The 26,815-nt window shown below is 41.8% G+C and overlaps 1 protein-coding gene across 1 annotated transcript in view; it reads left to right on the top strand.

The window, feature by feature from the left end:
- LOC119648757 overlaps positions 1 to 26,815 on the top strand; it is a 95,059-nt gene that overhangs the window by 57,103 nt on the left and 11,141 nt on the right. The window lies entirely within an intron of this gene.

Below are 26,815 nucleotides of genomic sequence, written 5' to 3'. Positions count from 1 at the left end.
CCTCACGTTTATCTAAAAGGCTGAATCTTTTTATGCGAATTGTACTAGTCAAATCACTTCTATCAAGAAGTACGGCCGCTATGCAGTTCCTGCCAAAGATTAGATACAGTCTCGTTTCCCTTCCCAGTGCAACTCCGTATAGAAGTTAGGGTCTAATATATGGTTGTCCTTAACTCCTATATGGGGCATAAGACGTCAATCTCACCTACACGCCATCACCTTCGGTTCCTGGCAATATAGTTCAGTTCCCCTCACAATTTTTTGAGAACTTTTCCTTTTGGCACTTTTCCTCCTCTGTTCTACGCTTTGTATTTATAAGGCGGATCCGATTGTAAGACATTACCCCCAGTGGAGTTATTGCCTTTTCACTGCAACTTTTACCTTCTAATCAACATATCCTCGAGTATCTGGCCGATGCGCCGGCGGATTTCTTTATTTGCTATAGGTAATGTGGCAGTGGAAACTAACCTGTCGGTCTCGACTTTCTTGCGATAAGTAAGTGTCTGAAGGTGAATCGGCTGGCCCTATCGAGATGCCAGCTTTACTATTGTTGATTTGTTGTACTGAAATCCTGCCCAATAAAGGTCATGAAATTTAACTCTTCTATTAGGTTTCATTGGATTTGCCACTACAAGTTGATGAACGGGAGTTTGATTTTCAGCATGTATCCCCCGAGAGAAGGCATTATCCCCATGGTTTCTCGCTTTTCACACGAAATCATATTCCCTTTGGTGTCATTGACCATTGCGTAAGAAGGTTTAAGGTGATCGGTGGTACTAACAGGCTCGTTGGTATCTGCGGATGCACTCTCTTGCAAACTCAAAGTAACGCCACAGCGGATACATTTTGTAACGAGCTTCGTTGCATCGTTGTCTGGATAGCTCACTGTTTAGAGCACTAGCCACATTGCCTCCTGCAGGGTACTGTAATCCTGTAGTGTATCGTTACGGTCTTAAAAGAAGTGCTCTAACACACTTCAAGGCCTTGATCCAATTGGATCGTCTCGCCAACGATTAATATTATTATTATTTTTTGAAGTAATAAAAACGTGTTGTTTCTTTTTCGTTGGTGTGGGTATTTATTCTTGCAAATACCGATATTTCGGGAACCACTTGTTCCCTTCATCAGTGCTAACAACTTGTTAGCACAAGTGGTTCCCGAAATATCGGTATTTGCAAGAATAAATACCCACACCAACGAAAAAGAAACAACAAGTTTTTATTATTTCAATTAATTAATCGTTGGAAACACCGCATAATTTCACTCTGATATTATTTTTTGTTGAATCGGTTGCTGAGCCATTGACAGCAGTTAGCGGTTTCTGCTGGTGTTCGTTTTCGTGACTGACTTCGAACGTCTCTTTTTATATCTTTTCTTGGTTTTTGGAATGCGCACAAATGCATATATTGGCACCTGAGTAACCATACTTTCGGATTTTGGTCGGATATGAACAGCTGGCATGGAGAGGACGAAACGGGGTCATTTGCGTACTCCCAAGTCCAATTACTGGATTTTGTGCATTTGATTGCTTAGGAAGTGAACTTCCAGTGGTATCAATATCCTGGGAATGAAGATATTTGATAATTGGATAAATTCGTAAGCAGAATCATCTTATTCTGCTGTTTAACTATCCATGCGTTGGCAGCTTTTCGAGTTGGCTTGAAGGCCGTTGGACTAGCTGCATTAAACGGGTGAGAAAGTTGGTATTCCTGACGTTGCTTCCTCAATGCTTGGTGTGGATGGAAGTACGGCGTAGAACTTATCAGCTAAGTTAGTTGCAATTTTAAGTGGCCGGCCATTATTAGAGCCCCGCCGTGACAGGCGCAGCGGTACTGGTTGTGGTGGTGTGTGTAGAGTGAATGCGAGGTCTATCTCCCACCTCAGCCCACTCTCTGCACAACTACCACGAAACTCTCTCAAGGAGGCCAGCCTCAAATAACCAAACCGAAAACACATCCTCGAGGGATCATCCTGGAACTTATGCTCCTATGACACCAGATAACTTGCGGTAAGACTTTATTTAGAAGCCGCTTCAGATGAGTCCCATTGCAGATTCGGATTTGACCGCTTTACGCAAGTATATCGGGACTGCACTTCCCTATCGGTCTACGTACAGTTACATTTCTATGGTTTTACGTGGGTATCTTTCTCGGGGACTTAATTCCACAGCCTTCTTCGAACATGGATTGATTTTGTGAACACAATCAGAGCCTCGCTGCAGTAAGCTACAACGGTAACAGTCTATACCAAGTGCGTGGATTAGCATTCATACTGGTGGATGGAACTAAATCTCTGCCGAGCTAAGGAGTACGGCTCCCGTATTGAAAAACAACACCACGTCGAGGCCTGAAGGTCTCCGCTCGCTTGAACGTAACCAATCTATGAAGCCCCCACTAGGGGGCCAACCGCAACAACCGAGCTGAACGCACATACAACAGGAATTTTCCTGAAGTATGTGAATTCAGGAGCTATCCCGGTTTGCATCGTACCGGTATACCACTGGCAAGGTTTCGTGACTTATTGCCACTTCAGTCCCTGTGCAGACTCGGGTCTGATCGCCCTAATTAGGCCTTTGGGGCATTCGCCTACTGCATCACCGCCAGCAAACCAATGTGATACAACGCCTCCCGGTGCCACCACTATAGACGTTCTCCTTGGTCACTTGGTTTTGGTTCAGCCGGCAGGTTTGCCGCACCGCCTTCCTCCCCGCCACCTCTGAGCACCTCATTTCGGATGTGATCAAAGCGTGTTATGCCATTAGTCCAACGCAACATCTCCGCCTCCATTACCGTGAGACGCCTTTCAATGTCTTTTATAGTCGACCAACGCCCAGAATCATAAAGGACGACAGTGCGGATGACACTGTGGTCAAATTTGAGACGTTCGATGATACATCGGTGGGAAAGAATACCAATTGTGGAACGCCACTTCATCCAGGTTTCACTAATGCGAGAAGACATTTCATAACACAGTTCTCCATTGGCGGATAGAATTGACCCAAAATATTTAAATCACTCCGTTCTGGGCGGGTCATTGCCACTGACAGTGTTTGTGTCTGTTTCATGAGTTTTAGTTTAGCTTTATTCAGATTCAATCTGAGACCGCGTTCGATGAGGCGATCATTCCATTTTTGGACAAGTTGCTCAAGATTTTTTGTTGAGGATCCAGGGAGTTCTGAGTCCGCATTCACTTGATGACGGACCGAACCAACCACTTGAGAAGCAACTTACTTTCTTTCTTGTGGTCCATAAACCTCTCGTTTTGAGTTGAACATCCAAGTTTTTTTACAAAAAAGGTTGCCTGACGGCTTTATCCAGAGCAGAGGCAACTCCTCAGACGCTCAATTAGGACGAAGTTAAATTGCGGGTTCAGGACTCCCTATATACTCAAAAAAAAATCACTTCGTTTATGTCTGAACATACGATGGATCTCACTTCAATATAATTCGTCCTAAGGCTTCCAGAGCTCAGATACGATGTCGTCAGGTCCTGTTGCTTTACCCGATTTCGATCGTTTTATTGCTTCCTCGACTTCAGTGGGGCTGGCAAGTGGAATTGCTCCAAATTTATGATACTACTCTCTCTCGCCGTAAAGATCTTTGAAATGGACCGCTCGGATGACAGCGATCGCTTTCCCTGCTTCTCGGTTGGAATTTTTGTAAATTTGCCAATTGGCCAGCGTTTTATCATTGAAAAACTAGTGGCAGAAACGTGTGTTTACACGGATCTTTATTTCAACATCGTCATTTCAAAGCCAATTATTTCGGTTGGTAACCGGCTTCCCTAGCTTAGTGTTTGGTTGGATAGCTCGCTTTGTGGATCGTGTCTTTAACTTAGCTCCGCGATTCTTCCACATTCGCAGTAGTTGGTAATCACGAAAGTGACATCATTAGGATGCAGGAAGATGGGACAATTGTTTGATGAAACATTTATTCACAATGACAAGGTCATGGGTATCCACAAATCATTTATACGCTCGCCACCATTATTGCGCGCTCTAAAGCCTCCTCCCCCATGTCACCTGTTGTCATCTGCCTTTTCACCCACATGATAATTAGGGTCTCCTACAAGGGTAATATAGTCATCAGCATAGTACGGCCGCTACCGGCATTCGTCGATCATACCGCAAATGAAGTGGCGTGGCGGAACTCCCTTAATTGCCGGAAGATAGCACGCGCGTATTAGCGCAACGAAACGTATCACTGCTAGCACTGCTATATTTGTCTAAAATCAAAGATGTATCATTAGCATCCAACACCCCAGAAATGGAATTTCTCGGTAGGAGACACGCAAGGTGTCGCTTCTCGGGAGTAGTCAACAAAGCGCAAACACTATCACGCCATGTCAGTATTTGTTCTCCGTTCTTTTTGATACCGGCCATGTCGTGACTTCCTTTCCCTTTTCATATCTGCCAGACCCTTCCCCAAGGGTCATCACTACGCTCACCTACTAAATTCCTCGTCTTCCTTCGACTGTCTCTACAACCCTTTATATGATGAAACACATCGCAAGCCTAAGTTGGTGAACATCAACGAGGTAATTGCAAGTGGAACAGTTGTGTACTAGAATATTTTTGGATAATAAAAACATAAGGCCTTTCATACTTGAAGCGCCAAGATTCCGGTGTTCGGCTCGTTCGCGTAGGCAAAAGGACGACTTCACGCTCGAAGGTAGGAAGACTCGTCCTATCCCAGGACAGATGACGTGACAAACAATTTCCCAGCACGTTTCGTATCTGGAGTCGTTTCGGTGGATATCTCCTTTGAGTCTCGTACTACAAAAATCTTCGAGGATGCGAATGGTCGTCGCTGCGCAATCGATGCCCAATGACGGATTAACACAACGCCACCTTTCACTATCAGTCGGAGTCAACGGAATACGAAAAAGGATCATTCGAAGATTATTACAAAGAGATTGATAAGATGATTTGTCGACTACAGCAGTGTTCGCAAGAAATGGTACTCCCGGAATTTCTCCGAAGTGATTTACGTCTACTATTGATGCAGACCCTGTTTCTTGTAACAATATTTGCTGTCAGGGAACTACACGGTTGGGTACAGAGATACCAAAGGCAGCCGGATTACCTGGTCACAAGCCGATCTGTCACATTCCCTTCACAGCGGCAACTTACCGAACGCAACCTTGACAGTGAATTTCAACCAGGAGATATCAAGGTAGAACGGGGGACCAGTTATTCATACCTTATCCACCTGAGGCGAGACGGAGAGTGAAATTAAGGATGCAGTCCATCATGAATTCTCCTCCCTAAATCCTAGCTTCCGACTTACGAGTATCTGGTTCCTCGCGGTCGAACAGAAAATTCCCTTCTTATGGTAGTTGTCAGCACCCGTCCTTATATTCTGTCGTTATTTTCCCCAATATATGAGTTTTAGATTCATCTTTATGCGAACCTCAAAGGCACCGTGTATACTATTGTAAAGACATATTGTTTTTGTGAATAACGCCTGAAGAGTTGAAGTATCCGGAGGCCACTTTTTCGGCTTTTTGGTATAGCCCTTCTCTCCTAGTTGGCGGTAGGCAGCCCGGGAGACCATTTTGGGCATCCGCACTTTACAAAGGTGTTTACATTTTTCCTTGACACCTCAGTATTTGCAATATTTTTTATAATGACAGAGCTTAAAGATATCTGCGTTTCGTTGTTTACTTCAAATAATTACTGTCGTCGATACGATACAGAATTTTTCGCCAGTTAATTCCCATAGAAAATTCCCAACAACTGCAAGGTCTTCTATAAAATTTAGCGTGACATGCAGTAGGAATATGTAATTATCGATATGATAATTCATAGCATGTGAGCCATACGAATGTAATTTCATATTACTGCAGCGTTGGACTGAACGTTTCTTGATAATTACGAATATACAGCAGGAATGGGCGAAGAAGCCGCACCAATGGATTGTGAAACGCAAATGCACCAAACATTATAGATTTTACCGATTTGCATTGGAATGTAGTAAGCGCGAATTATAATTGAATGATTATTTTGAATTACGTGCAAATCTAGGTTCGTAGAACCGCAAACCCGTCGATCATAATAGTTTCATTTGCGGAAATTGCAACAATTGAAGAGATACAAGTAACTGTTGAGGTTCCAATCTGGGTATCCAGGTCCCCTTCTCTGGTTTAAAAAATAGTTGGAGGTGAATAGAATATAATTCTATTGGAACGCATTGCAAATTTTGATTGATTCCATGACTCTGGGGAATCGAACTGCAGAACTGTAATATTTTTTATGAAATGGGGACGTCACTAGTTCAATGGATTTTGTAAATGACGCATTAGAATAAAACCACATTGATTTCTAGTTCACTGGTATAGTAGAGGTGCCTACTAAGACGCTGTTGGTGTTGATTCCTTGCCAATTTTGTGCGGCTTCATCTAGAAAGTGTGACGGAAACAATTATAGCTTATTTCATTACGGCCGTGTAATGTGTTTGTGAAGTTTATGACTGTTCATAGAAACACGAAATTCCATTCAATTGAAGCACTGAACGCCAGTAAGTTGGCCAGACTAATCTAATATGACGAGGAATATCTGAATCATGATATGAGAAATCAATTTCCCTTGACCAAACATAGATAATTAGTGGTTAATATTTCCTTCAATACAGTGGAAAAATCGGGAAGTTCAGATAGTCACGTGATGGGAATTCAATAAACAGTTTAATGACTTCATTCGCAGGTCACGGACTAGATCGATCATACAAATTATCTTCGTTTTTCCACCGGACAAACAGGTGAAAATTCACAGCATTCCTTAGCAACCACTTTCCACCGAGTTTCCAACGGTTTTCCAACTGCTGTTCATCTAGTAGAGAGTGAGAGCTACTCCAGTTCATTGATCAAACACAGGAAAATGTGTTAATTTCGATTTCAATTAATGTTCAATGACGAACTAAATTACTTGTCGAGTTGCTATTGGCAATAGTCTACGTCGACATGGGATGTATAACCAATACGGGGGTACGACTTTGCTATTTGGGTGCGCTTTGTCTGGGAATTTCAGATTTTACGTAGTCATCATGTGATTTCTCTTATTAGGGAATTATCAACTAATTCAATATTAACTTCCAATTCTATCATCTTTATTAGATCATACAAGTAAATGACCGGTGTGGGATGCACTCCAAGGTTTCCTTAATGAGCAGAATGTGGGATGATGAATAGGCGAAGCATTTAACTTGCCATATTTTCACGTTAGAATGTGTTTTAAGGTTGAGTGTCATGCCTGTGAAATATTTGTAGATATACCAATTATATCTTTAAACGGTATTTGTGAGAATCATAACACATTGGATAGAGTAACACTAAGTTGTCCATCTTCTATTACTCATTCACTCAGTGATTCACCTGAAACATTTCGTACTTCATTCATGAAAGTTCAATATTCAACCTTTAGGACTAATAGTTGAGGTATTAATTGGTTCGCCCTGACCTTTTATAACATCCTAGAAAACTGCAAGCGCAAAACCAAGGAGGCAATGCGGAAGCTAACATTTTCTGTCTGTGAATAGTTACTCCATAGTATAAAAGTAGAAGTTATCAAATTAATTGTCCAAGATTTGAGCTGAGACTCAAGAATGCGAAATATTCCCTGCTTCTTTTAAAAATCAACTAAAAGGGATAATTATTTATGGGCTAAAACCCTGCAAATTTCAAAGCTATATTGCTACCGAAACGTCAACAACGCCTCGGATTTTCTCAAGGGTACGACGTTTGCCCATCGAAAACGACTTATTATTCATCATCATCAACGGCGCAACAACCGGTATCCGGTCTAGGCCTGCCTTAATAAGGAACTCCAGACATCCCGGTTTTGCGCCGAGGTCCACCAATTCGATATCCCTAAAAGCTGTCTGGCGTCCTGACCCACGCCATCGCTCCATCTTAGGCAGGGTCTGCCTCGTCTTCTTTTCCTACCATAGATATTGCCCTTATAGACTTTCCGGGTGGGTCATGGTATCACTCATAGATTTCGTCATTGTGTAGGCTACGAAATCGTCCATCCTCATGTAGGGGGCCAAAAATTCTTCGGAGGATTCTTCTCTCGAACGCGGCCAAGAGTTCGCAATTTTTCTTGCTAAGAACCCAAGTTTCCGAGGAATACATGAGGACTGGCAAGATCATAGTCTTGTACAGTAAGAGCTTTGACCCTATGGTGAGACGTTTCGAGCGGAACAGTCTTTGTAAGCTGAAGTAGGCTCTGTTGGCTGACAACAACCGTGCGCGGATTTCATCATCGTAGTTGTTATCGGTTGTGATTTTCGACCCTAGATAGGAGAAATTGTCAACGGTCTCAAAGTTGTATTCCCCTATCCTTATTCTTGTTCGTGCTTGTGTTTGACCAGTGCGGTTTGATGTTGTTCGTTGATTCGTCTTCGGTGCTGACGTTGCCACCATATATTTTGTCTTGCCTTCATTGATGTGCAGCCCAAGATCTCGCGCCGCCTGCTCGATCTGGATGAAGGCAGTTTGAACGTCTCGGGTGGTTCTTCCCATGATGTCGATATCGTCAGCATAGGCCAGTAGTTGGGTGGACTTGAAGAGGATCGTACCTCTTGCATTCACCTCAGCATCACGGATCACCTTCTCGAGGGCCAGGTTAAAGAGGACGCATGATAGCGCATCCCCTTGTCGTAGACCGTTGTTGATGTCGAATGGTCTTGAGAGTGATCCTGCTGCTTTTATCTGGCCTCGCACATTGGTCAGGGTCAGCCTAGTCAGTCTTATTAATTTCGTCGGGATACCGAATTCTCTCATGGCCGTGTACAGTTTTACCCTGGCTATGCTATCATAGGCGGCTTTAAAGTCGATGAACAGATGGTGCAACTGTTGTCCATATTCCAACAGTTTTTCCATCGCCTGCCGCAGAGAGAAAATCTGATCTGTTGCTGATTTGCCTGGAGTGAAGCCTCTTTGGTATGGGCCAATGATGTTCTGGGCGTATGGGGCTATCCGGCCTAGCAAGATAGTGGAGAATATCTAATAGATGGTACTCAGCAACGTGATGCCTCTATAATTGCTGCACTGTGTGATATCTCCCTTTTTATGTATGAGACAGATTATGCCTCGCTGCCAATCGTCAGGTATTGATTCGCTGTCCCATACCTTGAGCACAAGTTGATGAACCACTTGGTGTAACTGGTCGCCTCCATATTTAACCAATTCGGCTGTAATTCCATCGGCTCCTGGCGACTTATGATTTTTTAGCCGATGAATTGCACGGACTGTTTCTCCTAAACTTGGTGGTGGCAGTATTTGTCCGTCGTCTTCAGTTGGCGGGACCTCCAACTCGCCGATGTTCTGGTTGTTCAGTAGCTCATCAAAGTACTCAACCCATCGCTCTAATATGCCCATTCTGTCGGAAATCAGATTTCCCTCTTTGTCTCGGCAGGATGAGCATCGAGGTGTATAAGGCTTCATCTTGCTGACTTGTTGGTAAAACTTGCGCGCCTGGTGCGGTTGCTCCCTGTACTTTTCTAGTTCACAGACTTGTTGGTTCTCCCAGGCTTCCTTTTTCCGTCTGTGAAGTCGCTTCTCCGCTCGCGTTCTTTGAGAATGCAACATTACTCGGTATGCGGCATTCTTCCGTTCCGTTGCTAGCTTACATTCATCGTCAAACCAGCCGTTCCGACTCCTTTTGCGGCTGGGGCCAAGTATATTTGTGGCCGTATCCATGATAACGTTCTTCAGGTGGTTGTGAAGATCATTAGTTGATGCTTCATCTCCAGGTCCTCTATTGACTGCGGTTATTGCGGCATCCATTTCCCTCTTATAGGTGTCACGGAGGGTTGTGTTGTGGATGGCTTTAGTGTTCACTCTCACCTGATTGTCAGAGGGGATTCTAGGTGGTATTGTTATTCGAGCTCGGAGCACCATGCCAACGAGATAGTGATCCGAGTCTATATTGGCCCCCCTATATGTTCTGACATTCATCAAGGCTGAGAGGTGACGGCGTTCGATCAACCCGTGGTCAATTTGGTTGAAAGTGGTCCCGTCTGGAGAGGCCCACGTATGTTTGTGGGCCGCTTTCCAAGCAAACCAGGTACTTCCAACAACCATTTCGTGTGACCCTGCTAATTGAATAGTCCGCAGTCCGTTATCATTTGTTTTTTCGTGTAAGCTATGGGAGCCAACGTATCGCCTGAATACGGGCTCCTTCCCTACTTGGCTGTTAAAATCCCCAAGTATGATTTTGATATCATATCTGGGACAGGCTTCGAGGGCTCTTTCTACTGCCTCGTAGAAGGTATCCTTCTCCGACTCTGCAGTCTCCTCTGTAGGGGCGTGAACGTTTATGAGGCTTATATTTCTAAACTTGCCTCGCAAGCGCAGAGTGCATAGCCGTTCGCTTATACTTTCAAAGCCGATAACAGCAGGTTTCATTTTTTGGCTGACTAAGAAACCTACTCCGAGCACATGGTTTACTGGATGGCCGCTGTAATATATGGTATAGTGGCTCTTCTCCAGGAAACCGGTCCCTGTCCATCGCATCTCTTGCAACGCTCCCAGCGGTCACCACGTGGAGGTGGAGATAGGGTTTGGTAGTAGAGCTGTTGGTGTTGGTTCAGCAGGCATTTCCCAGGTTTTATGCTCCATCGTGGGTACCAATCTACGTTTCGCCCCGGGACCTATACTACCCTTTGACTTATTATTAGTTTCTGGAAAATGCACAAATTCCCCGACAACAGTATTCTCTAACTTGAGCAAGAATTCCAGGACATTCTGGGCCTAAGCGAAGTGAAATGTTGAGACTTTGGATAGTACTCCCCTCCTTTTGCGATATTTTTCCTTTCTACTCTGGAAAGTGTAGTGGGAGGAAACGCAAATCTGATGTCAGAATATTGCTGACAGCTGCCACAAGATGCGCTTTCATGACCTGGGCGTCGGTTTCTGACAGAATCTTGACTGCGAAATTTTAATCCAAATTAACGATTATCACAATTGTGCATTTCTAGCCACCACCGGAGATTTCCAATGTAGAGGAAAAGGGTGCTTTCTATGAGCAACTGCACGCAGTTCAGGAGAGATTTACTAAGGCTGACGTTGTGATCTTGATGGGTGATCTGAATGTCAAGTTAGGCTCTGATAATACCTTACTCGACACTCGATGATGGGGTAGTATTGTGCCTTGTCTTCTTGCTGACGGTAATAGCAACGAGAAGTCCACAGACTCCTGCAATATTTACCATTTTGTAATCGGCATTACGCTGTTAGCACAGAAGCTGCTATAAAGCCAGTTGGATTTCGACTGATCAGCAACGAATATCTAATTATGTCGCGCTCAGAAGTATATTTAGGAATAGTCTTCTGAATGTACATAACAAAAGAGGTGCTGGAGCGGTGTCAGGCTGCCGTCCAGGAGTCGGAAAACGTTCTCGTTTCACAAACGACAAACAAAATCAAAAGTGTTTTATATCTGGCGTCGTCATAAAAGGATAAAACTTGCCTAATTGAGGAAGCGTGATCATGAATCGATGAATGTAAGGAACTGTAGCTCTGTTTTTGGCTGCGAGCTGGGTGAGCTCCATTACTACTAAAATTCCAGCGTAATATAGAATGTCACAAACTTCATTTGTGACACCATCACCCGAAGGAAGCAGAAGCTGTCGTAAATAACAACGAATTTGTTAGCGTGTACCGATGTTATGAGGGACGTCAATTATAGGCTTCTCATTCATGATAATGAGCAGCTAATAGAGTGGAAGGAGCACTTCAACACGATTCTGACTCATATAAGATTTGGCCGCCGTAATATGCAGATCTGTATTTCTCTTTCAAACAAGCCGTTAACATGCTCAAACGTGATAAACCCGCCGGCCTTGACGGTTTTCCTGCGGAGGATTTGCTTGATTTCCTTGAGGCGTAGCCTTTCTATTTGCCTAGGAGAGGTATCCGTCCAAACGATGAATCCGAAATGACCAAAGGTCTAATCAACTGTTTGTAGCAGAAAATTTTGACCCTTGACGGAGTGGGTTTAATAAACCGACGGATAGGATATAGGAATTTGAAGGCACAGCTTACATGGTTTAGTACCTTGATAACATGAGGGATACTGGGTAAGTTAAAGGTGATGGTGACGCCCAGATAGACGACTTGTTTAACATTAGGAATGTGGATTGATGAATTAATGAGGTGAGACGGGTTCTTGATGTCGGAAGTCATCCTCAATTTTTTCCCCCGGAAGACAATCGTTTGGCATTTTTGAAGATTAAGGACTAGTTTCCACCTGGTAAGATATCGGTAAAGCTCGTCCGAATATGAATTCAGACGAGCTTGCCCGCATACTATGTCCTTCGTGGAGGTGTAAATTATGAGGTCATCGGCATATTGGAGGATCCTGATGGGATTGCGACTAGGAACAGGTTTAGGATTGTTTGCTGTGAAGAGCGAGAAAAGGGTTGGGGAAAAAACGGATCCTTGTGGGATAGGGAGAAAAGAGCTGTTGTTGAACTTTCATTTGGAATTGCCGACAATTTAGAAAGCTAAAGGTTAACTTACAGAGTTGAGGGTAGAAATTTAAGATGTTATTAAGCTTGTATATTATAGACGTATTGTCGTACGGAGTCAAAAGCTTTCCTTATATCAAGGAGGCAGGCTATTGTAGTTGTCTTGCGGTAAACACCAGACAAGATATCGGTTTTGAGGACAAGCATGTCGTGTTCCACCAAATGACCTGTTCGATTGGCGAACTGCAAATTTGGGATAGTATTGTTGCTATAGCAGTGCTCATGGATGATGAGTTTGATGGTTCGCTCGAAGATTTTGGCACTATCAGGAAGGAGAGGATTTTGATTCTTTTTTGAGGTACGAATGATTTGAATATACTTCCAGCTCGCGAGAAAGTGGGCTTTCAGCAGGCAGTGACTAATTAGAAAGGACAGAAAAGGGCATTTTTTTAAGACAGTAGGGATTAAGTGGTTCTATGTAAAACACGCACTGAACTGATGTATACTGTCATGAAAGAAGTCGATATATAGGGATGAACAATTTGAGCTGGTCCCAACTTTGAATTCTAGAGTTCGAAATCGGTTAAATAACTATGATGGTTTTCTGGAATGTGTAGGTGATGTCAACGGTTTTGATATAACTACCCCCTCTGTTTTCACCGCTGATAGATATGTCACTTGATAACGGACCGGATCGATTGGGGATTTCTCTTACATTTTTTGGTCAAAATATGTCCCTGTTTCAAATTCATCTCAATCCTTAAACAAAAGACTTGCTTCAGCCTGAACAAAGCGGCTTTCATCTTGGATATAATTCACTTTCATGTCGTATCAATAAGTAAATGCGGAACCAGGATTCACTCAATCCTTAAACAGAAAAAGTTTGTTTAATCAAAGCGGAACTACACTACTACTGAGCAAAAACGTTGTGGTATACACTTAGATGCTGGCGGAATTCGAATGGTCAAAATTCGTCAATTTTTATAGTTCCTTTTACAATAGATCATCATTTTCTTTTGGAGGGGCGGATCCTAATTTACATAGAACGAGAGCAATATTTTGCAAAAATACGTTTATCATGGTTGGCAAACGAATGAATTTTTCTACTGAAGGAATTTCTATCCTTGCATTTGTAAATTATTTGTCATTTTCCCAAAATGGAATGCAGTCGAGGAGATTGAATCTGCCATGTATCCCTATGTTGCATTCGAATTAATTATTTGAATATGATTGCTCGGCGAATTTCTGCTGGTACTGCTGGTTGACTTGAGCGATCGCTCCATGCAGGGGAAAAAGTTGAATTACTTGCTTTAAAGAAATCAAGTGAATTTGCCTCATTGAAAAAGTACATTGTATATAGTATGATATAATGTGATATCAAAGAACAAAGATTGTGTGGGTATCATCAACTCCAACTGATTGTAGGGAACGACCAGATACTTGGGACATAAAAACTATGAAGTCGCCTTGGGAAACTAAAATTTTGATGTAAACTCGTGTATTCACATAAACATTGGCTCCGTTCGCTCTTGTTATTTCAATAGCGTATCGAGCAATTAGTTGATGTTATTTTATTGGCATCAATTCGATATAATTTCTGCTCCAACAACGTGAACATTTCTCAATATTCAAGACCATTTCGTTGCTTCACGTTTTTGTACTGTTTCTTGTAATATTCAATTTTGCGGAAATTAAAACTGCTCAATTTACAAACTGATAAGAAAGTATTTGTTGACATTTTCCAACCTACGCCGAGAAAACTCATTAAAATAGTTGTCACACCTAAACCATTGTCGCGTAGCATTACTCCTACCAGAGTTGAAGATTATCTCATCATTGTCACGTGGCCATTCCATAATCCATAGAAAAGACTGCCACTAACCGGATTTCGAAGCGCTTTTTCCACAAATACCTAGGAGACAGTAAACACTTACTAATCGATACAGCAGACACGAGCATAGGTTATTGTGGGAATTTTAACTGGTCTCATCTACCATGCCCTGCTATTGTTACTCCCGGTGTTTTTCGCACCCTGCCCTTCCGGCCAGTGTGAGGATAAAATATTAAATTTGACCCAATTTCTCGCGACCTGCTCAGTTTTCTTCATTGTTACTACCGCGGCTAGTACCAATGCTGGCGAAACCGCATCCCCAATGGTAGCTTCCACGGTTTGTTAACCATCTACCGTTTGTAAATAGGCCAGAAAATTGTAGGCAACAAGATTGTTATAATCCACGATAGCATGCAATAGGGGAAAATGAGGTAGAAAAGTCATTTTGGTAGAAGTTGTGGAAGATGTTTGGTATGATGATCGATTAAGTAATATAAATGAGACATCATTAATGGGAAAATATTTTTGCCTAGAAGGTGAATGAAAACTTTTGCTTTTATCATCCGAAAAATTAAGATATTGACGTAGACTAATAGAGGCTGAAAAGAATACCCAAATATTAAAACCAAAAATAGATCAAAATGCATGTATAAAATAACTGGCGAATGAATCCTATCAACCATATTATAACCAACCAAATTAATGAAATATGTTGAATATATTTATGTTTTTAGTTATCATTGTAAATTGTTGATTCTCCTGGGGTCCCTTTTGCTTATCAACACATTTTTAAGTAACAAGTAGGGGTCTTTGTAGAAAGAGAAGCTGAAAAATTGGGGGACAGCTATTCGATATCAATCCAAATTATTGAGCATTATCAAAAAAGGGTGTTCTTACTCCTAGTTGATTCTGCCGGTTGGTTCACTGCGTTCACATCATCTTTAACATCAACATTATTTGACGATCAGTCTCTCCAGATATTTTGTTGTCATTTTCTTCTTTGGTTCTTCCCTGTCGGGCCTATATCCTGACATTTACTGGCCCATTTGCCAACAAAACTCCTTATCCCGCCAAAATTTTAGGTATAGGAATTAGTTTCCTCCCTTTTTAGCAAACTAAACTTCGGATTTAAAGGTTCATGTGTGAGGCTTCGATCGAAGTAATTGGCATTCGATGGTAAACGTTTGCACACGATGGGAATGGCCCAAAAGGCGATGAATCAGATGCAACATTAAGTGAACGACAGAAAAGTAAAAGTTTCTAGTACCACATTGTTACTGATGATGAAAAATGAATACATTACAGTAACCCTTAATAATAATAATAATCATTGCCGCAACAATTCATGTTGGATTAGGACCTTGAAGTGTGTTAGAACACTTCATTCAAGACCGTAACGGTACACTTCAGTACACTGTAGGAGGCAATGTGGTCAGCATTGCGCTCGACCGGGATTATTACCCTGATTTGACTCAGGTTATTACAGTAACCCTTAGCGACGAAAAATATATATATGTATCTATAAAATATAGAATACTCATGCCTAAAAAATTATATCGTGGTGTACTCCTAATTAATTTAATTTTTTTTTTTGTGAATAAAACACATGATTCCAAGAGAAACGTAATACTTATTTTATTCGAAATATTTTCCATCGCTTTCTACACATTTTTTCCACCTTTCTGGTAATTTGTGAATACCATGCCAGTAGAATTGACTGTCTTTGGAGATAAACCACTCAGTGGGCCATTTCCGCAAATTTTCGTACGAGTCGAAGCGCTTCTCAGAAAGTGCGTGGCCCAACGAGCACAGAGGTGGTAATCCGATGGGGCCGCTTGCCGGAGCGTCCGGCGTCGTTCAGGTCGAAATCTCCATGTTTGAATTATCGAAACCACGTTTCACATGTTCGAAGTGTTAATGCACGAACGCCAGAAACTTCCACAAGTGCACAGTGGCTCTCGGACACTTTTTTCCTTGATTGAACATTAAAGAAACGTATGGCGTATATGCTCGAAATTCGGTATGTACGGCGAAATTTTTGATACGCAATAAAAACTTGCTGGAGGAACTTTTTGGGGAAACGTCAACGCAGTTTAGACACTCGACAACAACTAAACAGAATGACAGGTCAGGTGATCAACAGTGACACAAAACATAGAACGCCATCTATCGAAAAAACCGCTGTCACCCGAGCGAAACATTTCAAAAATCTTTACGATAAACTGGGCACTCGGGATGGCGAGAGAGATCTGTATCGACTTGCTAAAAGCCGTGATGAACGCACACAGGATATCGAACACTTCTGTTGTGTTAATGACAAGAACGGTACTTTGCTTACCAACCGTCGAGCCGCAACGGATAGATGGCGAGAATACTTCGAGCAGATTTCAACTGAAGAATTTGCTCATCCTCCACTTCCACAATCATTGCCGACATTTGGAGCAGTTCCACCAGTCAGCGCAACTGAAGTCGAGGAGGCAATAAAACAAATGAAATCGGGGAAAACAACAGGACCTGACGACATCGCATCTGAGCTCTGGAAAGAGAAGAGCTGGGACCCAACACTGTGGCTCAGTGAATTTTTTAACCGGGTTATTCAGGAAGGAAGAACACCATCTGACTGGCAAGAAAGTACCACTGTTCCAATATGGAAAAAGAAAGGTAGCCCAGCAGAATGTTCAAATTACCGTCCGATCCGGTTACTTTTCCATACCATGAAGATTTTTGAACGCATTCTTGACAACCGTATTCGCGAAATCGTTGAAATAACCGTGAATCAAGCCGGATTTGTCAAGAACTGCGGAACTACTGACGCAATACACGCTGCGCGGTTACTCATGGAGAAACACCGTGAGAAGCATCGCCCTCTTTACATTGCCTTTCTGGATCTAGAGAAAGCGTTTGACCGTGTACCACACGAACTCATCTGGTATGCTTTACGACAACACTTCGTGCCAGAAGAACTCGCGCGCTGGGTTCAATTGCTCTACCATGATCCGAAAAGTAAAGTTCGAAGTATGGCGGGTGTATCAAAACCGCTTCGTGTCTCTGTTGGAGTTCATCAAGGAAGTGCCCTCTCACCACTCCTCTTTGTCCTTGTTATGGACACCGTCACACGGGATATCCAACGTCCAGCGCCCTACACACTGCTTTATGCAGATGATGTTTTCCTAGCATCTGATAGCAAAAATGATCTCGAGCAACTTGTTCAAAAATGGAATGATCGCCTCATGCAACACGGTCTCAGATTGAATTTAAACAAAACTGAATTTTTGACGACCGATCCCCATGAAACAGGCACAATCACTGTCAGCGGCAGTGATCTGCCCAGAACTGAGGGATTTAAATACCTCGGGTCAACGCTATCAGCCAATGGAGAGCTGCGTTATGAAATTGCTTCACGCATTAACGCAACCTGGATAAAGTGGCGTGAACTGGTGTCCTTTGTGATCGACGTATCAACGAACGTCTCAAATCTAAAATTTACCGCAATGTCGTCCGTCCAGTCGCTCTCTATGGTTCTGAGTGTTGGCCGACCATAAAAGACAATGAACGGCGTCTTGCGGTAATGGAGACGAAGATGCTACGTTGGACTAGTGGCGTGACACGTTTAGAGCACATCCGAAATGAGGATATCCGCGATCGTTATGGGGTTGCATCGATCGTGGAAAAGTTGCGAGAGAGGCGTCTTCGATGGTATGGTCACGCAATTCGTGCAAACGAGAATTCACTTGCAAAGATTGATCTGAACATCGAAGTCGATGGTAAACGACCAAAAGGCAGACCTAAACAACGGTGGCTTGATACGCTGGATGGGGATTTGAAAGCCTTGAGATTGCACCCAGATCAGGCATTCGATAGTGCCAAATGGCGAAGCCGATCACGACGAGCCGACCCCGCTTGTGAACGGGACAAAGGCTGTAGAAAAAGAAGAGTACACCTGGTACATCTGATGATATCATTTATTATTATTATTTAAATAAATAAAAGAAAAAACTTTCTAAAAAAGGATGAAACTTATTCCCATATCCATATCCAATACTTTCCAATTTTGGAGCTATCCGTTTTAGGCGTTTTGTTTGATCACAAAGTATGTATGCTCCGAATTGTTTTCAATGTTTTGTGTAAAACAAAAGCTTATTAAAATCGGTTTACTGTCTGTCTGTTCGTCTGTCACACGCATTTTTCTTGGAAACGGTTATAGTGATTGACACCAAATTTGGGGGAAAGTTGGGAACTGTGAACGCTCATCCATACAGTGAATTACATCATTCTACATGGAATTAGAAGGGGGGTTTGCAAAAGGGGGGTGTACTTTTTTGTTCACCAAATATATAATCATGTGGGGTATCAAGTGAAAGCTCTCGGTTAGTACTTCCTGAAACTGGTCTTAGTTTTGACGTTTGTTGGCGAGGTGGGTTCAGAAGTGATTATTTCTTTCACGGACCAAACGGAAAAACCTGAAAAAACAGGAAGCTGCCACTATATGGTGCCTAGGCTCCGAAATAGCTTCTATACCGGTATCTATTCAAATAAAGTTGATAATAGTATATTACTACAATTTTTAGTAATTGACTGCAAAACCTCCCTTAAGTTCAACACGACTGAGCAGCACAAGTAAGCTTTCGTTGGCGTCAAGTTGGTTTATTTTTCTTATCTGTTGCAAATAATCTCTCCACATCCTCTTCTTTATAAAACTCGACGCTCCACTTGATGGCGAACCGGGCCAATCGGAGAGAAACAATTTTCAAAAAAACGATGACTTGTGGTCTCATCCCAGGAGAGGCAACTCATCAAATGTTTGCGTAGCTCTGCTCTGGGCGCACCGTGACCGAAGTGGTTGTGTTATATTGAACGAAAAACCACCTTGCAAGTTCAGCGTAAATCAGTCGAAGCAGAACTATATTCTTTTCGGATTAAGGGGTTCCTAAGTCTTCCCACTTGATGCCGGATCTGTCAGATGATATACAGAGTGTCTGAGTCCTTCGGTACTTTAACAGTTAACGACGCCTTTGTTATAATCTTCTGTACAATTACTTACTGGCTTCTCGGAGTCCTGCTTGTTGAACGGATTATTTTTTTGAATATATAATTGACCCCATACTTTAAAATATCTACAAGGATAACCCCTGCGATGATGCACCCTGAACAAATATCCTAAATGCTCCCTGCACAATTAAGAGTAATGTTGAAACAACTCTCCTCTGGTTGATGCTTATCAGTCGCCCCGCCCAAATAAAAGCCGTGAATGCAATGTTAATCTGCATCTAGATCTTGCTAGTCATTACTCTTGCAAGTTCTTACTGCTTTTTCCCGCGCATGATCTAGCTGTCCTTTGTAAATTGAGCTAAGGCCAACTTGCAACATACCAAAAGAAAACAAGGTATTTGTCCTTAGTTGAGTTTATCTGCTTGCACAATAGATAGTACGTCCTTCATGCTGGCCTATTTCTCAAAACTGAAAGAAAAAACTTGTGTCTTCTTCAATATGTTTGCTAACGCCGCTCTTCCGTTTTCCACTCGGTGGTTGTGATAGACGAATTAGTACCAAGGAGTAGGTTAGGAACGGCACATTGGGAGTATTCCCTTTGCAGCAAACTCAAAAAAAACATTGAAACACGTAGTATTTCTAGACGAAGTGACAAATTGATTGATGCAATCATTCGGGAAAGGAAACTTTAAAGCAGCAGAATGAAAACCACTTGAAGAATTATCAAATCAGAAGCTATGTATGAAGTTGCAAATCGGCAGAAGACAAACGCCTCTGACCTCAAACGCCCTGATCAAATGAACAAAGCTAATCAGAAATTAAATTCGGGGCGAGAAATTTAGGCTCCAGTTAGAACTTCAGGCACATAGGAATGATATGTGTTCGGGAAGAACAAGCTGAGGCGGTGGGTAGTGTAACGAAACGACAGTCGCGATTAAAACTCATGATAATCAGGGAGGACACAAATTGTATAAGGATGGGATGGATATTTATTATTATTATGTTAAGGGAAAGTCGCACCGCGTCCTTAAACTTACGGGACTTGATTGACTAAACGTAAGCTAGAAATTTCTTAATCAGCTCTACTGAAACATCCATTTGGATATAAAAGAGCATGAGCTCTCAAGTTATAGTATCGATTCTTGAGTATCGTTTCATCAATGTTTCGGTCAGATGAAGATGTTACTGAACGACCAGAATGGGGGAAACCACTGACCAAATGACGTCCTTGAATGATTTGTACCACTTATACGTTTGAATGTTAGATAAAGCTATGCCACAGTAACTCTTCTGTGGTACGAAATTCGAATTAGTAGTTTTTAGTTTAATTATTGAGTGGGTTCTGACACCGCATCCACTTGATGACGAACCGGATCAACCAGACAGTGTTCCTCCTTAATATAAATAACACTTATGTCGAGCCTGTGAATATATTATATATAAAGGAGCAAACAATATCACTTTCGATCGCATTGCTCCAGAGTTGGGGCAATATCTGATGAATTGCCTGTCTTGGACGAAACTGTCAGTTGCTTTTTAACTTTAGGCTGCAAAATACCCTCGAGGAGGTAACACGACAAAAACGATTGGAGGCATAATACTGAATGGCAAATGATGCTCAAACTCAGCGTTAAAGTGGGCGAGGTGCTACCCTAGGCACCACTAAAAATGGATTAGAAACTCGGGAATGGAGGTGCTCTTAAGATCTATGAGGTTTATTTTAACTTTATAAAGAAGCAAATTTCCCACAACGGTTACCGCTGAATTTGTTCCAGAATACAAAAGGAAAGCAATCATATCTATATAAAATTTTGTCAATTGTCAAATGAAATATGCTTCGCCTCATCTCATTTTATTTGTCCAAGCATAAGTATCTATTGACCCACCCTGACTATATGAAACGAACTCAATCCCCCATGGAGACTCACAGATAAATTATTTTCCTCAATAGTTCATTGGACTACTGAAAAGATTTTCTCACAATCATGTGCCATTTTCCTCAACTTTCTCCTACTCGACATTTTGACGCTTTGTTTTCCATGGCCTCCCACCTACTGTTGCTATAGTTAACGTCGCGATTCTTTGTCGGTCGTTGGTAGGGAAACGAATTTACTAATGCATGCGGTAGTTATGTCGCGTTATGTAGAAGAACTAAGAAGTGTGTCATAAAGTCATGGCGATCAGATTTCAGGAACGCCAACCGAAGACCTAAGTTTAACGTTACCTCACCAACGCCAACAACAGTTAATGCAGGCGGAAGATGGGCTGTCTTTTAAAATGGCATTTGAAGTTCAGTTGGGACCGATGGTAATGCTTTCCATATCACAATTGTCATCTGATTAAAACCTATAACACGTCTCCTAGAACGAATCGGTGGATTGCAAAGTATACATATGTCTTCGAATCAAAACATAAATATTGCATTTACATGAACTGTGCTACAGGAATGCACGTAGCGCATAATAGGATGGGTGATATGTGCTGTTATGCATATAAGTATCCCATGCAAGTAAATTAGTCGTAGAAATTTCCACTTTTCACTAAACCTTTTTATTGGATTACCGCACATGTAGTATTTCGGGAACCATTTGTTTCTGACTGAGGGATAGGATCTTCTATTGCGGAAGGGAGAAAGTCAGCCCTGAAGAGAGGGAGTGGGTAATTGGCCACGAGGCCGTAATAGAGATTTAACGAAATTAGATATTAAGGCCCATATTCACTCTGGACCCAGATTTTCTTTTTTTGATCTTGCTTATATTATATATGAATACTTTGTGATGGCATAAAAAAATAACTAGCATCGTGATAAGTGTTAACTGGAGCGGAAAAATAAAATTTATTGAGCCTCTAATTTTGACGAGGATTCCAGAACTATACAGCAAAATTTTGCAGTGATGTGTGGTTCAGGAAAGAAATAACAAATAATCGCACGGAGTCAAATTTGGTGAATAGAGTGGATAAGGAAGTAGTTCATGTCAAGAATTAGCTAATTTTGCTGTTGCTCCTGCGAATGAATAAATCGCTTTTGTCTTCTTCAATTAGGGCCGTTTTTCCACCAATCCTGCAATAAATTTATTTCATAGAGAGTCATACTACTGTCCGGTGATTACTTTGCAGTTTTGAACAAGTGAATGAAGATTACATCGTGGGAATCCTTGAAAATCGTCATTCTGTCTTTTCCGGTCGACGGAACCATTTTTGCCTTTTTAAGATCACATTTGCCCGTAAAAATCCCGAAATGGTATAAAAATTTGCTTGAATTGGGCTTGAACGACTCCAAATTTTTTTTTGAAATCTTTGGACGAATACGTCTTTCGTCCATCGTCAGGAAACGCGGCACCCATCTTGCCAATGATTTTTTCATGACCAAGTAGTCATGCAGAATTTGAAAGACGGTATCATTTGAAATAGCTACCATCTCAGCTCACTAACCTTGATCTAACGATCAACCAACACAATATTGTGGGTTTTCTTGATAATTTCTTCTTTTGTAATGTCGTTTAGATGTCCTGGGGACTCAACGCGTTTCGTAATCGTATGACCACAAGGAAATTTATTGAACCACTTTTGTAATATTCAATGCAAAGGAGCAAAGTTTCCATAATATTTCTTAGTTCTGTCTTCAGTCAGTTCAGTTTTAGGATACAAAAAGTCGTATCGAAATGATTTTCCGCAATCCTCTTGTGGATTTCGGGAATAACCAAAAGTCACACGGTGCTAAATCAGGCGAATACGCTGGCTGTGGGACGATATGCATCGAATTTTCTACAAAAAAGTCACGAAATACCAGGGCTATTCTACAAAGAAATTCAGTTGTTTTAGCAGGTGGGGGATTTACACGTTCCAGGTCCAAATTATCTTTCAAAAGAGTGTTAACAGATGGTTTCAAAATATTTGCATCATCAGCTAGACTTCTAACAGTCATTCGAGTATAGACAAGCACAAGTTTTCCATTTTTCTTGACGTGTTGTTCGTCGGTAGAGGTTTGATGGTCGTTCGGAACATACTTCGACGAACTTCTTTGAACTATTTATTCCATTCCTTTCCAAAAAAGGCTTCTGGGACCAGGCTTTCTGCACCATCTTCATTCCGCAGGAAACAATTTATTGAAGGATTTATACGCAACACCGTCTCCGTCGCTAGTATTGATTTTTATTTGACATATATCAATATTTGGGGGACAACTTGTTCTCTTCTCCAGTGTCCGATTTGTTGCAACTTCTTTGTTCAATGTAATTAGACATTCCAAAGATTTGAATCGTGACCTTCCGCTACGACAGCCCAAAGCCTTAACTACTTGAGCTATCGTACAAAACCAAGCATTAAACGAAAAGTAATGAATGCTTTGACATGGAATTTTTCACAGCAGACTCTAACAGACATCTATGAACTGCCAACTTATAAAAAAAAAGTTTGATGTTCTCTTTACCCGCACGATTTAAATTGAAAGTTGGTCTTACTTTTTTACAAACTTCGAAAACATGATTCTTTGATGCCTGTGATGGCTTGTGAAACCCCAAGGTGCAAACTTCATTGTAAGGTTTTACGCAGTTAGATATGGTACTGGTTAAAGAAAACGGGGTCTGGTTTAGTTGTGGGACAGGGAACTAGCTTAGCTGTGGCGCTGTGGCTTTCCAGGTTTTCGTTTACCTTCCACCTTGTCTAGTAGGCCTCTGGAAATTCTTTTGTCGTATCTAACTCGCCATCGGTCTTACTGGGCTTAAAACTCTTCTAAGAACTCAACATTCGAAAGTATTGATTTTTACTCATGATGAGGCAGGTATCATCTACTTCTCTGCTGTACTTTGTGGAGGTTGTGCTGGACATTTGTCTTTAGACCAACTACCATCACAACTTCGTCAAGCCGATCGAAAGCGAGGTCTAACGAAGTAGTGATGAATAAGTAACTATCTGGAATGATTTGTACAGAAGCATACCATTTAGGTCCAATGGTATCTTTCGGACTATATACTCCAGGGTGATTGTAAACAATGTTTTGGACCAGCCTATCGTTTTGCTTTAATACGGAGTCTATGCCGTACAACATGTTGCTAATTGGTTCTATATTTTAAGTGCTAGGCTCACTCATTGTAGCTCTGCTGAATCTAATCAGTTTCGCTTTCAAATTATGACAATATTTTGCGAAGTACCAACCGATCGATGCTGTCGTCTGCCTGTTTGGAGTCAACGAACATTTGATGGACATCAACGTTATGAAGGTCCTGGGGGTTTAAAGTGAATACCTACTGTATAAGGGACCATGATCAGAGCCCCTCCGCGACTGGCGCAGCTAGTATTAGTGTATACTGATTGCATGCTCAGCATTCATGTCAGCGGATGCGAGGCTTATTTAACAATTCTGTGCAGTTGAGAGGCCCGAGAGTTCTACAAAACAACACCACGCTTGAGCCTACAAGGAGCTCTGCCCCTGATATGGACACAATTACAACCACCGTAAAACTTCCACATGAGGTCAATCGAGAACACATCCTCCAGGAATTCTCCTGGAACATGTACTCTCAGAGGGGCCTCCCGGTTCCCATGGCAGCAGATTCGGTCTGCGGAGGCTTCCTGGCAAGATCCTTCAGATGAGTCCTTCATCTTCCTCTTCGATTACGTGAGGACGACGCTTCCAAACGGGTTGAACATCATCCTTATATTCCTAATACTTCTATAATATCTGCTTCACTGTGAATATCTGATCAGTCGCTGACTTTCCAAATCGAAGTTCTTCCTGGTATTCGCCAACAATGTTTTTTGAGAAGGACTGCAATTTTTTGATTATTTTTGATAGCACTTTGTAACATTTACATAACAACGATATTCCTCTGTAGTTCTCGCAGCAGAGTAAATGGCACTTGCGCCAATCTTCCCACATTGTTTTGTCAGATCAAATAGTTTTTATGGGCTCATGAAAATTGGTCGCCATTCTCACATTTTTTTTTCAGTGCTATTTGCTCCATTATGCCGAAATATTGAACCATGTTTTTTTCTTAATTTGCTGCAGATATTCCAATAAGATTTTTTGCTGCGCCCCTGCAAAATATAGTTCTGGGCTGGAACCCTGCTGTCATTTTTTTCGTCATTTCATCGACGCTTCTTGGCGTTCTTTATAAACCCTTCACTCCTTTTCCATCAAGGTTCATGTTCGATGGTTTTCTCTGTAGTAATCTTGATTACGTTTTTCAACCGGGATTTGTTCTTCCAACGTTCCGGCATACAATATTTCAATGCGATTTCTTCATTCTGGAGCTTTTCAATATGGAACCTGACAACGATAGTTTATGGCCGAAGCTATCATGGTCGCTTTGTGTTGATTGCTCTAGGATGTAGGATTATCTAGCGGTGAAACAGCTCAGAAGCTTAACTTCAGCCTACCTAGTAGCGGGCATCATCGATACGTTACTTTGATGGGTTAGCGGTGATTATCGTAACTCGCCCCACAGGATGAGCATACTGGATGCTAGATTCAACTTGTTCCTTCACAGGAACATGGTCAATCTGGTTAAACGTCGTTACATCTGGTGAGACCCATGGTCTCTTGTGAATCCTGCGATGCAGGAAACAAGTCGATAAGATTCGTTCAACTGCAAACAAGTTCTTGAATATAGAATTCGCCTTTAACTGGATTGTTTTCTTTGGAGCATATACGTTGATTATCCAAAAGTTACAATTTCGTGGGTAATGAAAGCTATGCTACTGCTGTAAACTTATAACTTGCAAAGCATCTTTTAAGCACTATCAAGTACCGAAGAAAGTAATGGGTGTTCAAATTGGCGGTCTACTTTCCTTAAAGCCTTACTATTGTAGCCACAAAATTAGTTTCAGATCTCCAACTACAAAATTTGTTGCGGAAGGTCGTTAATGTAGCAGAATCAAGCAACGACTAATATCCACAATGTTCTTGTTTTTGTCCTCCTCGGTATCCTCTAGCGTTCTGTATACCCTATCATGTAAAGCGATGTGCCCAACTACAAACAAGCCATGGTAGTGGATAGCAGCAGAAGTAGCATTAGTCATAGTTCGAGGTAAAGATTAAATTTCTAACCCCATACACAGAAGGATGGACAGTTTGTGTAGGGGAACCCCGATGAACACTCGCAGCAATCACCCCCCAACCTCACTTAAAAAATGATGATGATTCAAAGTAGTTTTTTTTCATCATCGTGGTAAGGCTTGAATGTTTAAAACTACTTCCGGAAGGGGAGGGAATGATAATGGCTTACAGGAGAAGAGGGAAACTCCCAAAGCTTATGGTGCTTCAAAATGGGACTGTTTTTAGGTCAAAATGCTCCAGTTAAATTTGGAATCCCACCCCGGAAGGTATGAATAGAGAAGCGGCAGGTTTTTCCTTGGAAAATTGTGGCGGTTACCTCACCTTAAAAAGTGGTGGCGCATTAAAGGCAATCATTTCGATATCATCATGGTAAAGCTTGATTTACCAGCCCTACCCCCGACGAGGAATTTTACCCATGATGATATAAAAATGCCTTCCGCCCTTAGAAGCGGCATAACAATTTTTCACT

The sequence above is a fragment of the Hermetia illucens genome, chromosome 2, assembly GCF_905115235.1.
Source record: "Hermetia illucens chromosome 2, iHerIll2.2.curated.20191125, whole genome shotgun sequence".
NCBI lineage: Eukaryota > Metazoa > Arthropoda > Insecta > Diptera > Stratiomyidae > Hermetia > Hermetia illucens.
The sequence above is the reverse complement of the archived record's forward strand: the minus strand, read 5'-3'. Positions and strand labels throughout refer to the sequence as shown.